Below are 18253 nucleotides of genomic sequence, written 5' to 3' on the forward strand. Positions count from 1 at the left end.
TCTTTTAGGTAAAATGAGGTAAGAAGTTTTCAAAATTACCTAAATATTCTTTGCTAATCATTTTTTAGACAAAAGTATTTTTCAAAACTTTGGCATTTTACGGTTACTTGTCCCTAAAACCTTTACCCAATACCCCACACTTAGAAGAACATTGTCCTTAATATTCTCTAAAATAGAATATTTAAATATTTTATAAATTAAGGACAATTTTTCTAAAATATCCAAGTTTGGTGCGGGGATGACCCCACACTTAGAGATTTTAGTGCGTGATAATTGAAAGAGATTTGAGGAAAGATTACTTTCCTATGGTCAGGTTACTCTCCTAGTGCTGGGCTTTCCTATGGTTGGGCTCCTAATGCTGGAAAGGACCAGTCTCTTTGATAAAATTCTGCATGAAGAACAAAAGAGAGTAGCATTTCCACTAGATATATATAACTTTTTATACAATGCTTTTGAAAGATAAACTAAAAGAAGTAAATAAAGTAGTCTACGGAATACTCTCCTGGCCATTTTGTCGATCGGTGTCTGCAATGTATCCATTAGGTCTGAAAGGATCATCATCGTCCTTGAGTCTCGACAAATACTCAAGCGGCTATCCTGCATCCAACTCGAGACTCAAAAGCATGTCTAGACAAAGGTCCGATGGCAGCTCCAGGTGTGATTGGCTCGGAAATGGCTCTTCATCAGGGATGTTCCCAGTAATCTCAAAAACCTAGGCAGTGGGTGGCTCAACTGATATGGGGACCATGACTAAGTGGCAGCCCTTAGGTAGCTCATGATCAGGGACTGTCTCAATGATTAGAGCAGTTGAAATAGCTAAGACAGGCGGCATGATGGGAGCACGAGTAGCATGTGCTGGGATGGCGGCTGAAGCTACTGAGTAGATTGAGACTGGAGTGGAACGCCTGGGAGTAGCTTGTCGTGTTGGCTGAACATGGTGCGCTAGTATGAATGATGAATGGCCCAGAGTACTACGTGGCATCCCTTCGCGCTGAAGGTATGCTCTAAGAGCTCGATAGAGTCTCTGCTGGTCTCTGAGTAACTCCCATGTAACAACTGAGTCATTCAAGGTGGCTCCATAGTGTATCACAGTTTGCGGTTCGTGTGTCTCTAGTGGCTCTACATGCTCAGCAGGTCTCGAAGCTAAACGCCTAGAGCGTCGTACAGGAGGGGCTGGCAGTGCCGTACTAATGTCCTCCTCAACACTCTCCATGATCAAACGCCTTGGGCCTAACTGCCCTATTGACGGCCTATGATGATCAGTCCTGCTTTCCAATAGGTAAACCCTGGGAGTCATCCTCCTGCAAACTAGAATGCAAGCAGAATCTCCTGTACTTGGCATTTTTCCTGAATACATTCAACAAACTTGTAAGTACTAAGCACAAGTATGGCGCTTAATGTTAGTGCTCAGAGATAATATTTTGTAGACTGAAAATAATTTGAAATAAAAAATTTTTAAGAAAATAAAAAGGATAAACAAGGGGAAGAGCACTTTGTTTATCAAGTCGTTACAGCTCGACTTTTCTTTTCAGGTCTTCAGAATGGATCAAAGGAGAAGAGGTTCTCCTCCTTGTCGTGGTCTTCTAGATAAACTTTTAGTCAATGGCCGTTGACTTTGAAGTTGCCAGTAGGTCCTTCTAATTCCACGGCTCCGTGTGGAAACGCATGTATAACTTTGTATGGCCCACTCCATCTTTATCTGAATTTTCCATTGAATTTCTTGAATCGAGAATTAAAGAGTAGAACTTTATCTCCAAGAGCGAACTTTGTAGGTATCAGTTTTGCATCGTGTGTCATCTTCGACTGTTCCTTGCAGATATATGACGTCTCATATGCTTGGTCTTTTAATTTAGCGAGCTCATTCATCTGCATCTTCTGATGCCTAGTTGTTACTGAAGGATAAAGGTTACAGGTTTTCAGTTCCCAGAAAGCCTTATACTCTAGTTCTAGCGGAAGGTGACAGGCTTTCCCATAGATCATGCGGTAGGGTGTAGTTCCTAGAATGCCCACAGAGCATTGTGTAGTTTCTCGGACCATTTATTCCCGTGATGGTCGACGGTGCGTTCTAGAATTCTTTTGAATGCTCTGTTAGTGACTTCCACCTGTCCGTTAGTCTGCAGATGATAGGTAGTGGACATTTTGTGGGTAACTCCGTATTGTTACATCACCTTCATAAACTCGGTATTACAGAAGTGTGTGCCTCTATCACTTATGATAGTGTGGGGAGCTCCAAATCGGCAAAAGAGTCTTTTCAGGAAGTTGATGACAACCTTGGCATCATTGGTTGGAAATGCTTGGGCTTCAACCCATCTTGAAACGTAATCTACTTCTACGAGGACATATTTTTTCCCATTAGACTTAGGGAATGGACCCATAAAGTCTAATCCCCATATATTGAAGATCTCGCAAGCTTGGATATTATTCTGAGGCATCTCATTCTTCATGGAGATAATACCTTGCCTTTGGCATGAGTCACAACACTTTACAAGCTCTTGCGCATCTCGAAATATATACGGCCAATAAAATCCTGATTCGTAGACTTTTCTTGCGATTAAGTTTGCTCCATGATGACCTCCCGTTGGTCCGTGGTGATATTGGTGAAGAATCTCTGTTGCTTGTTTCTCATCTACGCACCTCCTGATTATCTGATCAGGGAAAATTCTGAACAGGTACGGATCTTCCAATAGGTAGTGCTTAGCGTCCCTAAAGAACTTCCTTCTTTGGGATGTGCTCATTCCTTTCTGTACTACTCCAGCAACTAGGTAGTTGGCTATGTCAGCGTACCAAGGAGTATCAGTAAATTGTGATCCTATGTTAGCTTATCCTAAGCTCATAAGCTGTTCTTCTGGAAACTTGTCTCTGATATCTTGTTCAGCAAGTAGTTCCATCGCTGGGTTCTCCAAACGACTAAGATGATCTGCTGCGACATTTTCTGCTTCTTTCTTATCTTTGATTTCAATATCGAATTCCTGAAGGAGTAAGATCCATCGTAGGATCATTGGTTTAGCGTCTTGCTTAGTGAATAGATATTTGAGGGCTGAATGATCTATGTAAACCGTAGTTTTGGACAGGATGAGATAGGAACGAAAATTGTCGAAGGCGAAAACTACTGCTAGAAGCTCCTTTTCTCTGGTGGTATAATTCTCTTGAGCTCCGGTCAAGGTTTTGCTAGCGTAATAGATTGGATGAAAGTGCTTAACTTTCCGTTGTCCTAGTAAAGCTCCAACTGCGAAGTCACTCGCATCATACATGATTTTGAATGGTAAACTCTAATCAGGAGCTATCATGATAAGTGCATGTGTGAGCTATTTCTTTAAATAGTTGAATGCTTTAATACATTCTTCATCGAAGACAAACGGAACTTCCTTTCCGAGGAGATGAGTAATAGGTTGCGTGACCTTTGAAAAGTCTTTGATGAAACGTTGGTAGAAACCGGCGTGTCCAAGGAAACTCCTTACTGCTTTTACTGTGATAGGTTCTGAAAGTTTTGTTATGGTCTCAATCTTAGCCTTATCGACTTTTATTCCTGACTTTGAAATCTTATGTCTTAAAACTATACCTTCTTTTACCATGAAGTGACATTTTTCCCAATTTAAAACTAAATTCGAATCTTCACATTGGGTGAGCATCTTGTCAAGGTTAGAAAGGCACGAATCAAAGGTACTACCAAAGACTGAGAAGTCATCCATGAAGACTTCCATACAATGTTCAATCATGTAGTGGAATATCGCTACCATGCATCGCTCAAATGTAGCCGGTGCATTGCACAACCCAAAGGGCATGCGTTGATAGGCAAATGTTCCATAAAGACAGGTGAAGGTTGTCATTTCTTGGTCCTTTGGATCGAGGGGAATTTGAAAGTAGCCAGAGAAACCATCAAGAAAACAATAGTACTCATTTCCTGATAGATGTTCCAACATTTGATCAATGAATGGTAATGGAAAATGATCTTTCTGGGTTGCATTGTTAAGTTTACAATAATCTATGCAAACCCTCCAACCGGTAACCTCCAGTGTTGGAATAAGTTCATTATTATCATTTTGGATTACGATCATCCCTCCCTTCTTGGCTACAACTTGAATAGGACTTACCCATGGTGAATCGGAAATAGGATAGATCAGACCGGCATCCAGGAGTTTGATCACTTCTTTCTTGATGACTTCTTGAATCATTGGGTTGACCCTTCTTTGCCTCTGAACTGATGGTTTGAAATCTTCTTCCATGAAGATCTTGTGGGTGCAATAGTTGGGACTGATTCCTTTTATGTCGAAAATCTTCCAAGCAATTGCTTTCTTATGTGATTTCAAAACCTGAATCAATTTCTCCTTCTCATGTGACGTGAGGTCTTTCGAAATGATTACAGGGAGTTGAGATTCTCCTTCTAGGAATGCATACTCCAGATGTTCGGGTAACTTCTTCAATTCCAATTTCGGAGTTTCCTCGATAGATGGCTTCATTCTAGCTATGTCTGCTCTGTCTGACGAGTCATACCTCTCCTGGAATTCTGATTCTTCATCCTTAATAGTGGTCACTAATGCTATCTGTTCTTTGGTTCTAGAAAGTTTCATTCTTAATGCTTCCTCTTCAGAAACGTCTTCTTTAGTTTCGAAGATTGGTTCAGGAATCTCAATACAGTCCTCTTTTGACTGGGGTTCATGAAATACCGGAATGAAATCTGTTTCTTCATTCGGTCTTCTCCTTAACAGAGGTAGGGGAATGCCTTGACCTAGAGGTTCTATCCGGATAGTCTTACCGAGAAAGTTACTTTCAGAGAGGGGATATTTATTTTGACCAAGATCTACGAGTGAATGAACGTAGAGATTTCCTTCAGGAGGTGTAAAGAATAGATCCTTAGAAATTTGATCTTGACTAAATATAGCCATGGTATCCTCCAGATATTCGTTGATGAGTTCTTGGAAAGAGTCAGTGAGATTGGTATCTTCTTCGCGGGGGTCTCTCATGAATTTGTCAACATTGAATGTGACTTTTTCACTTCCAACTCTTAATTTCAACAATTTCTCGTGAACATCAATTACGGCCTTGGCAATATTCAAGCATGGTCTGCCAAGTATGAGTGGGACCTTCGTGTCTTCCTCAATATCCATAATGACGAAATCGACGGGGAATGCGAACTTATCCACTCTGACTAGGACACCTTCAGCTATTCCATGAGGAATCTTAACTGATCTATCTGCAAGTTGGATAGTCATTCACTTTGGTCTTAAGTCTTTTAATCCTAGTTTTTTGAATGATGAATAGGGCATTAGGTTTACACTGGCTCCTAAGTCTGCTAACACATTCCTAATTTGGACATCTTGCAGGTAGCAAGGTACCGTAAATCTTCTTGTATCTCCTAACTTAGGGGGAATACCATGTTGTAACACTAATAAACATTTTTCACTTAAGGGTAAGCTAACTATCTCTCTTAATCTCTCTTTGTTTAAAAGCAGTTCTTTGAAAAATTTAGCGCAGTTTGGCATTTAAAATAAAGCATCTACTAGTCGTACATTCAAATGCAGATCCCTGATAATATCCCAATACTAAGCGAATTGTGCTTCTTGATTTTCCTTCCTAAGCCTACCTGGGAAAGATATGCGGGCGCGCAGAATAATTTTCGGGGCCTTAGGAGAGTTAGGGTCCGGTGGATTGACAACTGGGTCAATTGGCACAGGTTCCTTATCGGAAAAATCTTGTATGGGTATATTAATGTGAAACGACTCGTCCATATTACTATAACTTCGGTACGTTATTCATTGGTCCCATAGCGAGGTATTTGACCTCTATATGATACATTTTAGAAAATATTGCATTCGTTTCATAAAAAGACACACCCTTATTATGCATAATGCATGTTTTAAACAAGTGGGCGATTATTTAAGAAATAATCCCCATAATACATCGGTTTCTAAATACTACACACGTGACATAAAAGTCGAATATAATACATGACAAAGGTTTTATTGAATGCAACACTTTATTTAAACAAAAGCATGAGACTTCATGCACAGCTTGCTCAGATAATGCAACAGCGGAAGACTTTCTTAAGGACCTGAGAATACACATGCTTAAACAGTCAACACAAAGGTTGGTGAGATATATAGGTTTAAAGCTAGCATCGATATAAATATAGACCACAAGATTTCATAGTTATAAATATTTCAATAAAGATATTCTATAAGTTGTTGAGCGCTTCTGTAACCATACTTAACCATAAATGTAGCATATTCCCTTTATTATGAAATCTCCCTACACTGTACCAAGTGTAGTAAAAATGAAGTACTATGCAACCGTTTACGATACTAGAGCGACTAGCCCGGTTGGGGTTATCAAACCAGATAGCTCTATCAATAGGATTCGCGCTTACATGTTCTTACAACATGTAAATATTAGTTACCAAGCTATTAGGGAAGATATGCAATGTGGTATAACTCAACGTAGAATATATTTTAAGTACTTGCGTCCATGGTGTAAAACATAAAATGAATGTATTCTCATCCCAAAATATTTTTAAAGTTTAAAAATGGGACTATATACTCACGGTAGTAAAAGTATATTAATAATAAGTTTTCAGCTTATTAAAAATATGGCCGTCGTCCTTGGATTCACGAACCTATAACAATAATAATGATTCAGATAATAATACGACAGGTGAATAAAATAAAACAAGTTCATAGAATACTAATATATTAATTTTTAACATTTTTATGTTAGTAGTCCTTTGTTAGTAGTCCAAAATAGTCTGAAATGTCCAACAGTCCAATAATCGGTATATATATAATCTTAGAATTACCCCACGACGTATTGTATACGTATTGTCTTTGCATCAACCCAGAGACGTATTGTATACATATTGTCTTAGAATTTATAAAAAATTATTGTATACTTATTGTCTTAGGATTTATCAAAACGTATTGTATACTTATTGTCATGGAATGTACCAAGATTATATATATATATATATATATATATATATATATATATATATATATATATATATATATATATATATATATATATATATATATATATATATATATATATACAATCTCGGAATTAACTAAGATTATAATATTTTGTTATACTAATGATAACATGTCCAAATATATATAGGAAAAGTTAGCAAGAATATGGTTAATATAGTTTTTACAATATAAATTTCGTCCATACAACGTTAATTTTAGCAGATTTTGTTTTGCTCGCCAAATATTCATTACAACTCCGTTTAAAGTGAATCAAATTTCTATGGTTTCATAATGAACTGTAGTATTTAGAACTAAACTGAAAAAGTAGTGGTTTATAGTTGGAGTTACAGGTTACAAGTTATATTTGAGAGAGGTAGTCATTTCCGTCGAAAAACGACATCTTGATGACCATTTTGAAAAACATATTTCCACTTTGAGTTTAACCATGATTTTTGGATATAGTTTCATGTTCATAAGAAATATCATTTTCTCAGAAGAAAAACTTTTAAATCAAAGTTTATCATAGTTTTTAATTATCCAACCCAAAACAGCCCCCAGTTTTACTACGACGGCGTATGTCCTGTTTTACGGTGTTCTTCGTGTTTACAGGTTTTAAATCATTAAGTTAGCATATCATATAGATATAGAACATGTGCTTAGTGGATTTTAAAAGTTATGTTAGAAGGATTAACTTTGTTTGTGAACAAGTTTAGAATTAACTAAACTATGTTCTAGTGATTACAAGTTTAAAACTTCGAATAAGATAGTTATATATATATATATGAACCGAATGATGTTATGAATATCATTACTACCTAAAGTATAGTAGGTAAACCTACTGGAAAGGATGAGAAAATAAATTGAGCTTCAAAGGATCTTTGATGGCTTGGAAGTTCTTGAAGCAGAATCATGACCCGAAAACAAGTTCAAGTAAGATTACTACTTGATTTAAGGTAGTTATGTTTATAGTGTAACACCCCGTTTTCCCGTGCACGTCTAAAGGTATGTACTTAATCAATAGTACGCTTATAACTTATTCGTTATGTGATTAAATGAACTAAAGTGTTAGTTAGGTGTAAGTGCATATATGTATATGTGTGTATATATATATATGGGTACATTCGAATGCGTGCGTGTACGCGTATATGAATGTGACGTGATGGAATTGAGTCGTGTGAGACTTAAGGTTGAAGTTTAGACGTGCATAGGAAGGGTGAATTAGGTGTTCTAGTTGTTGAACCCTTGATTAATGTTAAATTGTTGAAGTGACCAGACCTAGGCTAACGCCGCGCCGCGACAAACGGGTCCGCGCCGCGACCATTGAAGCAAACCAGGATCAGAAAGAGGGTTAAGAGTGATCATTTTTCCTTCGATTCGTCGCGCCGCGATGAATGGCGCCGCGCCGCGGCATCCCTGCAGATCAGACTCCAAATTCTCCTCAAATTAAATAGGGTTTAGGGGCAATTTGGTCTTTTTGCACGTAGATCTGTTTGGAGCTTTTAATATCAGCCACTTGTTCTCCATTTCTTATTTCTTTTCCATTTTCTTTCACATTTTCCTCTCAAATCCTAAAACCCACTTAGATTAAACTCAAGATTTGAAGGTGAAGTTTTGTGAATCAATCCTAGAAGCAAGAATTAAAGTTGCTCTCCTTGTTATTAGCTACAAGAGGATAGTTTTGGTAAGTCTCAACTCTAAGTTTTGAGTTTCATTTAGTTTAAGCTAGGGTTTGGTTCATATGGAACTTGTGTGTCCCATTTGAGGGTTAAATGGGTGGATTTTGGGTGGGATTGTTAAGAGGAAACCCTAAATAGCTATTATCTAGGGTTTGGTCTTGTGATTTGAGGTTGTAATTGCTAAGTGATGTTGTTAGTCACTAATGCACTTTTAAAAGGATGAAAGAATTTTTAATGTGTAAGTTGGACTTGGTTTGTGAGTCAAAGAGTCAAAAGAGCACTAGTTGACCTAATCGGGTGAAATGGTTATGAAATACACCAAGTTTATGTTAATTGATGTTAATAGACCCTAATCACTAGCTTTTAGTGATTTATGACAAGGAATGATCATTAATGGGCGGTTTTGGGTAGTTGAGTCATTTAATGCAATCGGGTCATTAAATGCTCAAGGGTTAGAAGTTGGCATTTAATTCAACTAGATTGTATGTTAATAAAATGCATAATGTAATAGGTACGTTACATTGAAGGTTTGCAAGCTCGGTTAGCTTCCACAAGAGTCTTGAGGTAAGTGGAATGATTATGCATATGTGTATATAATGTATTTACTTGTACGAGATTCGATGTGGGTTTAAGCTCAGGCGGTCGACACCACATCGGGTCAATATATGATATGGGTTTAAGTTCGGGCATTCGATGCCATGTCATATATGTGTGTGGGCATGTAGTGTGGGTTTAAAGTTCGGGCGTTCGATACCACATTACACGTGACGGGTGGGTTTAAAGTTCGGGCGATCGATACCACTTGGGGTTAGTGTTATAATTTGTTGTGCACTAACGGTTGTTGGGAACACCAATGGGAAATTCGAAGTACCATTCCTTGTACTATTGGTTAACCATGGCTATGTGTTTGTTGTGTGGTGTTTTCACATTATTCGAGTTATATATGTTATCGTTGTGCTAGCTTGTGGTCTTGGAGATTTAGCGATATGCCTTGCGTTGGTATGTCTTTTAAATTGCTAGCATGTATTAGGTAATTGTGTATGTGATTGCATGTAAGTAGGTTATATATGTATGTGTATAATCATTGCATTCACTAAGCGTTAGCTTACCCTCTCGTTGTTTATCTTTTTAGATGCAGGCGCAGTTAAGGGCAAGGGGGTTATCAGACTTTAGGTGTCCAGATGCTTTGTTGGAGTTTTGATGTTGGCCTAACGTTTTGGGTAGTTTAGTCCCAAACCATGCTCAAAGTGTCGTTTGGATTGTAAACTATCATTTGTATTGGGTCAAACTTGTACTAAACTTTATTCGTGGCCCTCGTGCCTTTTGTAAACAATTAATTGTTGTACGTTTTAAATGGAACTCGTGAAATGGGTTACATATTTATTTGGCGTGTAATTGTGTTGTATAAAAAAAAAAATTTCGTATGGATTACGGGTTGGGGTGTTACAAGTGGTATCAGAGCATGGTCTAAGGGATTTAGGTGACTTGAGATAGGCGTCTAGACTTAGACTTTTGTGTTGTGGAATTATATGCGGGACTTGTAGGGCTACGGGTCAGTGCGGGGTTTGATTAGTTCTTTGATGCATAAGTGGACAACTATGCTATGTTATGATGTTACTAATCATGTGTTGTTGTTTTGAACATCGAGCAAGATGGTTGTGACACGTTTGAGCATGGCACAGCATGCGAACGTAATAGTGAGTCGCGACCACTATTACGGTTGCAAGTCAAGTCAAGCAAGGATGTGCGACAAGTATCGAGCTAGATGTGGTGTGTGTGCGGTCATATGCATAGGTATATATGTGTATTAAATTGTTGGTGATGTCTAATCCATTTTTAATCTTTAGAATGAAGACAAGAAACGGAACGAATACGAATGGCAATGGTGGTCCCTCTCATGTGGAGGAAGATGAGATGACTACCAAGATTGAGACCGCTTTAGAAAACTATGTTTCGGTTTTCTCACGAAGGGTTAAACAAATATTCGAAGAGTCGGTTTCAAAACAAATTGTCGATATGATTCAAGAATGAATGACTAATGCCGTTAAAGAAAAAGTTGAAAGGAGGTTTCCTAGACCTCAAAATGTAGGCGAGTTGGAGTTTAGCTATAAGAACTTCTTGGCGACTAAGCCTCCTCACTTTCACGGAGATCTCGACCCCATGAAAAGTCCGGCTTGGATTTCCGATGTTGAAGGTTGTTTTCGCACGACCGAGTGCCCTTCAGAAAAGAAAACAAGGCTTGCTACTAGTTTGTTATGGGGCCATGCTAAAGATTGGCTTGATGGCAAGATTGATATGGTGGGTGATGCGGCTTTTGTGGGGTTATCTTGGGCGGATTTCAAGAAGGAGTTTTTCTTTGAATATCGTACGCAAGTGGATCATTCCAAATTGCGTAACGAGTTAAGGAACATGCGTCAAGGGTCTTTAGACCTAAACACTCTTAAAACCAACTTTCTCGCTAAGGCGCGTTTTTGCCCCGAGTATGTGGGGAATGATCAATTGTTAATGGAAGACTTTCATGCGACCCTTAGAGATGATTTGAAGGGTAAAATTAGTATTGGTCATGTTGAGACCTTTGCTAAGCTTTTGGCGGTGGCGAAGGGGTTTGAAGTGCAAGCTCCGAGTCCGGTTAGTTATGCGCCAAGTAAACGAAAGTTTGAAGCTTCTAATTTTTCGAACAAGAAGAGTAAGGGAGCATCCGAAAGTGTCGGTAGTGAAAGGACCCGTTCATATACATTATAAACGATTCACAATAGTTGATTACATCGCGAAGTATTTGACCTCTATATGATACATTTTACAAACATTGCATTTGTTTTTAAAAGACAAACTTTCTTTACATCGAAAATTGACAGGCATGTATACCATTTCATAATATCCACTATTCAACTATAAATTGACTTAATAATAATAATCTTTAATGAACTCAATGACTTGAATGCAACGTTCTTCGAAATATGCCATGAAAGACTCCAATTAATATCTTTAAAATGAGCAAATGCATAGCGGAAGATTTCTTTAATACCTGAGAATAAACATGCTTTAAAGTGTCAACCAAAAGGTTGGTGAGTTCATTAGTTTATCATAATCATTCATTTTCATCATTTTAATAGACCACAAGAATTTCATTTCCAGTTCTCATAAATATACGTCCCATGCATAGAGACAAAAATCATTCATATGGATTGAACACCTGGTAACCGACATTCACAATATGCATATAAGAATATCCCCATCATTCCGGGATCCTCCTTCGGACATGATATAAATTTCGAAGTACTAAAGCATCCGGTACTTTGGATGGGGCTTGTTGGGCCCAATAGATCTATCTTTAGGATTCGCGTCAATTAGGGTGTCTGTTCCCTAATTCTTAGATTACCAGACTTTAATAAAAAGGGGCATATTCGATTTCGATAATTCAACCATAGAATGTAGTTTCAATTACTTGTGTCTATTTCGTCAAACATTTATAAAAGCGCATGTATTCTCAGTCCCAAAAATATAAAGGGTAAAAAGGCAAATGAAACTCACCATACTGTATTTCGTAGTAAAAATACATATAACGTCATTGAACAAGTGCAAGGTTGGCCTCGAATTCACGAACCTAAATTAATTATATATATTTATGTGTTGGTCAATATTTGTCTAACAAATTAGGTCAAGTCATAGTGTACCACAATCCTAATGCTCGAGACTAATATGCAAAAGTCAACAAAAGTAAATTTGACTCAAAATAATTTCCAAAAATCTATACATGATTAATATATAGTTTAAATATCGTCGTTTTATATTTTTAAATATTTTTAAAAGATTTATTAGAGTAAATAATATAATTTATTTATTAATAAATAAAATTCTATATTAAATTTATATAATAAAATATACTTTTATATATATTAAGTAATAAAATTTATAGGGTTCATTTAATATCATAAAGATAATATGATAGGTATTATTAAAGTAAGTTATTAGACGTAGTAAAATATGTCTGTATCACATATTTATTTGATAAAATAATATCTATAATGATAGTAAGTAAAAGTTGTATTATTTTGTAATAATAATTATTATTATAAAAATATCAATATTTATAATTACAAGGATGACATTATGATAAAACGATAATTCTAATTATGATAACTTTAATATTTACGATAATTTTTAATATTATCTTTAAAATAATAATTCTCTTTAAAATAATAATAATAATGATATTTTATAGTAACAATGACATTTCTATTAAAATGATAATTTTTGTTAAAATGATAGTTTTAATACTAACGATACTTTTAATAATAATAGTAATGATAAAAATAATAAGAACGATAATTTTATCTAAATCAATATCTTATAATATTTTAATTTCATCATGATACTCTTACTCATTATTTCCTAATCGTTTCGTTTAATAGCTTTTAATTATCTTTTATATCGTGTTCATAATAATGATAATAATAGTAATCAAAATAATTAGGTGTTACAAATATTTGTTTTAATTACACTAATATTAATAATGATAGTTACTATAACATTATTAACGATAATACTAATAATTATCTTAATGATAATATAGTAATAATAATAATAATAACAATAACAATAACCATTTTTAAATAATAATATATATATTAATAATGATAATAATAATAATAATAATAATAATACTAATAATAATAATAATAATAATAATTGGATAATAATAATAATACTAATTATAACTTTAACGATAATAACGATAGTAATAATAAAAAAAATAACAATTTTTAATGATAAATCCCTTTTATTGATAAAGATAATAATAAGATAAAACTAGAACGACGATAAAAACGACAATAATAATAATAATCATTTTTAATAAAAATATCGAAAATTCAATTGATTATAACTTCTAATCCGTTCATCGAAACCATTCGATATCTAAAGGAAAAGTTCTTAATTTTTCGCTAGCTTTCCAAGGACATGCATATCTTATACCTTATCTCAACCGCAAGTGTAACTAATTCAAGATTCAACCTAACCTGTCTAAGGGCAATATCAAAAGTACAAGCATGCATAATCCTAAATACTCGAGCACTAGTCAGGGATACACTATTAGTATGTAAAAGTTAAATTATGAGTACTCACGTATCAATATTGAGATTCAATATTGCAGGAAAGGTACGTAGACGCAACGGAAATGATAAACACTATATTGACCTCACGAGCATACCCATGAACCATACCCAATCACCTCCATAGCTATAACCCATAATTTCCTTAATTCAATCCCACTCGAAAATCAATTTCGAAATCACCCGGACCGCACTCCGACGTAATATTTTATGTATACTAATAATATCTTGAAATAATACGGAGTAAATATATATATGTAAATCGATTGAGAGAGTTTAGAGAAAAATATTTTCAAGTTTCTATGAAATAATGAAACCTATTGAATTCTATTTATAATAGATTTTTGAATTATTAAAGTGAATTATTAAAGTATGAATTATTAAAGTGAATTATTAAAGTATGAATTATTAAAGTGAATTATTAAAGTATGAATTATTAAAGTGAATTATTAAAGTCAAAGTAAAGTAAAAAATAAAGTAAAGGTAAAGTTTAAGTATAGTAAAAGTATAAAACTATGTACGTATAATACGAGTATAAATATATATAATATTAATTAAAATCGTTATATATATTTAATAAAATAAAATATAAATATCGTTATCTTTATCATACTGGTTAAGTAATGAGTTATCAAAAGTGGTTCTAGATATTTATAAAAGTTATATACGTTTTAATAATAAAGTTCTTTTTAAACTGAAAACGTTTTTGTACGTTTGAAACTAAATCAAATAAATATAATAATTTTGTTTTCCAAAACCAAATATATTTTTAAGAATCATTTTGTTTAAAGGTTAAAATAATGGAAATCGTTATATCATAAAACGTTTTAGAAAAGTAGAATCATATATATTCATAATAGGTTTCAAGTTTTTAAATTACAGTCTGTTGGTGAAGCATGGGATAAAGTTCAAAGGTTAAATAAACGTATGAAATCATCTTAATGAAAAATTCCGAGTTACTTACTTGTCGATATCCAACAACTAAGTTAGTTACACTTCACGTTCTTACTTATAAATCACTTTACCATTTTCCGAATGTTGTAAAAAAAAGAATAGATTTCTTAAATCACAGTGGACCTCATAACATAGAACCGTAATCATATCACAATGTATCTGATAAATTAATCATTTGATATTATCTTCTAATTCCATCGATAAACATATTGAAACAAATACGTTCATGTAAAGTATTATACATTTAATACTTTATTAATATTCTCAAGTTATAATATATATACATATTTATTTATATATAACGGTTCGTGAATCGTTGGAATTTGGTTGAGGTTATAATGAATGCATGAACACAATTTAAAATTCTTGAGATTTAACTTAACAAACTTTGCTTATCGTGTTGGAATAATATAAAGATAAAGTTTAAATTTGGTTGGAAATTTCCGAGTTGTCACAGTACCTACCCGTTAAAGAAATTTCGTCCCGAAATTTGAGTGGAAAGGTCGTGAATGATAATAAGTATGTTTTCATGATGCATACAGGCTGAAAATTAGAGTTTTATCATCAGCGAATAATTTGGATAAACAATCCATTTATATGAAGAGTACGAATGAAGCTAACATAGAAGAGTGAAATGAGTAAGTGTAGATTCATCTTATCATTTGACGTAGATATGATTGATTTCCAGATTTCAAGGGATTTGAAGAAAATCTTTGTAATAAGATTTGATTCTCCGGTAATCAAGGGAATTAGGATCCGCTTTAAATGCGATCGTCCATTTTAATTGTTCTGTCAGAGATTTTCTTATAAATTCACCTCCTTCGTTTCCTTACAACTCACACCTTCTGTTGATGCATTTTATGCAAGTCCCTAGACTTCTACCCACGTCCATTGCAGGTACAACATTTTACAGGCCACCATGATCGTTCGTTATTATCCTATCCGTGTTTGTATGTGGTTACAGGAACTGCAGGAATGAGATTTGGATGTTTGACTATGTTAGACTTAGTCAGACGTCCGAGTGAAGCCTCACTCGTACGGCTGACAGGCTCATACGCACGGTTGATGCTGAGCTAAGTCACAATTACAACCTAAATGAGAAGACACGAGTGAGTGATCACCCGTACGGCTGATGAAGACAACTCATATGTGTGATGGATGAATCGTGCGGGTGAGTCAATAGCAGGGGTATATAAAGTCTTATGTTCTTCATTTTAGGTTAAGCCTCTCATTTGTTACACACACTCAGATCTGGTGAGCTCCTCCGATTCTCACTCAACCCAAATCACCCAGGTGGTGAATAATAGCTCTAAGTGTTGATCTAATCACAATTGATTTAGTTGTGGTATGACTAAATTAATCCCAAAAAGCTTAACCTATTCACTAGAGGGTTTGATTCACTTATTCCGTCATTGTGTGAGTTAAATCTGTTGATTTCTAAGTTCCTAGTCATGTTTCATCACATTCTATTCTTTCCCCCTCAACTCATATTTTAAAGTATTCATCAATATGCTCCATCCAGTTCTGATTCTCGATATACTTCTAACTTTCATATCGGTCATTCTTCTTTTTCATCTACCGCCGGAAGAATCTATTTACTTCTACTATACTCTTGGGTTTATAGTGTTTCTAGTTCTCCCGTGTCTTTATATTGCTATATGCATCGATATATATGGTTTATAACTTTTGGTTTGTCGTTGGGCTTTATATCTTCCCTTATATTTCAAAGTCTCTGTTTCTATCTTCTATAATCATTGTCATCCACAGTTAATGCTCTCTTTTATTTGCTGCAATTTATACCCCAATTTCTATTTCGGAGTTTTGTCCTTTCGTTTCTTCTTCTTGCGATTAAGCACCGCTTGTAATGGTCTAGAATTCACAGATATGAATTTCGGAATGAACATTGTTAATGTTCTAGGAAGGAAATTGTGATGGCACGATCTTGACTTGTCAAATTACTAGAATACCTCAGAAAAAGCCGAATCATCAAGAAATATTTTCTTGATATTTTAGAGGTTAAATAGAATACAAGAGTCGTATAACATGGCAAATGATGATGTTATGATCTGTGAATCATCACGTTCCATTTAGAAACTCAGCATGAATTACTGTAATATAATCACGTTGATCAAGTGTCATTATATTATACTAACACATGCTTCAGTTTCCAACACTACTTCAAAAATATTCATATTTTAAACTCAAAGGTTTACAGAGTATAGGAACTAAACAGTTTCCTTTTTGATGTAATATAGATAGCGCAAAGAGATAAATGATTCCAGATAAGAATAGTTATGGAAATATCTTCAGAAATATGGAGGATATTTATAATGAAAGATACGATGATATCTTAGAATTTCTAATATCAGAGGATGATGAAGTATGTTGTCTGTAAGGGTTTAGTGTCAGGAGCAAGGTATTCGTTAATGACTTCAACAGACACTGAATCATTTGGATTCTTTGAAGGCAAGTTCAGTCTTTGTGATTTGTCCACAGCCTCCTTCATACTTTGCTCAATCCGTTTTCCAGTTCCAAAACTTCTCTATTTCCGAGCTTTACTAATACACTAATCTTTATCATCAAACTTTTTACTGCTAAGGTCATTTACAGTTTTTGTTACTTCATCAGCATTTCGAGAACTAGTTCGCGGTTCAGAGTGTTTTTCAGAAACTTCACATTCGAAGTATGTAAGCCTTGGAAATAGACGTTATGTATAACTGTTGGCGTCAACATGCTGTGAGATTTCAAAATACTGATTTCTAATTCCCAATGATTCATATGGCAATTCTCATTACAAGAGGCAGATGAGTAAATGATGAGGTTTCGATAAATATAATGATTCTTCGGAATGCCCAAGATCAGTAAAGTTGTTGGTAAGTTTATTGCTAATGTGGTGGAATATGAAAGGTTCTCCGGTAACAAAAGGTTAATCACATATATCAAAATTATGATAAGGCTACTCCGAATGAAAAAATCGAAGTTGTCTTGCTGGAGCTATGATATAATTTGCTACTTTGCAAAGGAATTGCAAGGTTATTTTTGCTAATAAATGCCAAAAGATCTGACACAGATATGTGTTGAATTATGACTTTGGTTTCGAGAGCTTTTTAAGTACATAACTGTGGGTAATATGTGGTTGGATCATCATCTCGATTGCTCATTATTTGAAGTGTCTTCAGAGATTTTCGAAGGGTTTGAACACAGATTGTAATCGTTTGTATACATTTGATGTTCTAACACACTTTTAAAGTTAAAGTATAGCTTTGAAAGATGTAGGAATCTAAAAGTGATGGTACCGGTTATATCTCAAATTGAATTCTGAGATTTTAAAATCAGAATATGTAATTGGGTTTGAATGAGTATGGTTGTTTTGATTTCTATGAAAGAATGTATATTATTGTGAAAGTAGGAAGTATAATTGATAATTTGCTTAATCTGATTCGAAGAATGTAACATATTAATTATGAATTTATATATATCTCTCGGGTATTACCTACCAGTTAAAAAAAATTTCGCAATTAATATTTTGTACATAAGAATTTTATTACAG

Source organism: Rutidosis leptorrhynchoides, chromosome 9 (assembly GCF_046630445.1).
Source record: "Rutidosis leptorrhynchoides isolate AG116_Rl617_1_P2 chromosome 9, CSIRO_AGI_Rlap_v1, whole genome shotgun sequence".
In the NCBI taxonomy this organism is placed as follows: Eukaryota; Viridiplantae; Streptophyta; class Magnoliopsida; order Asterales; family Asteraceae; genus Rutidosis; species Rutidosis leptorrhynchoides.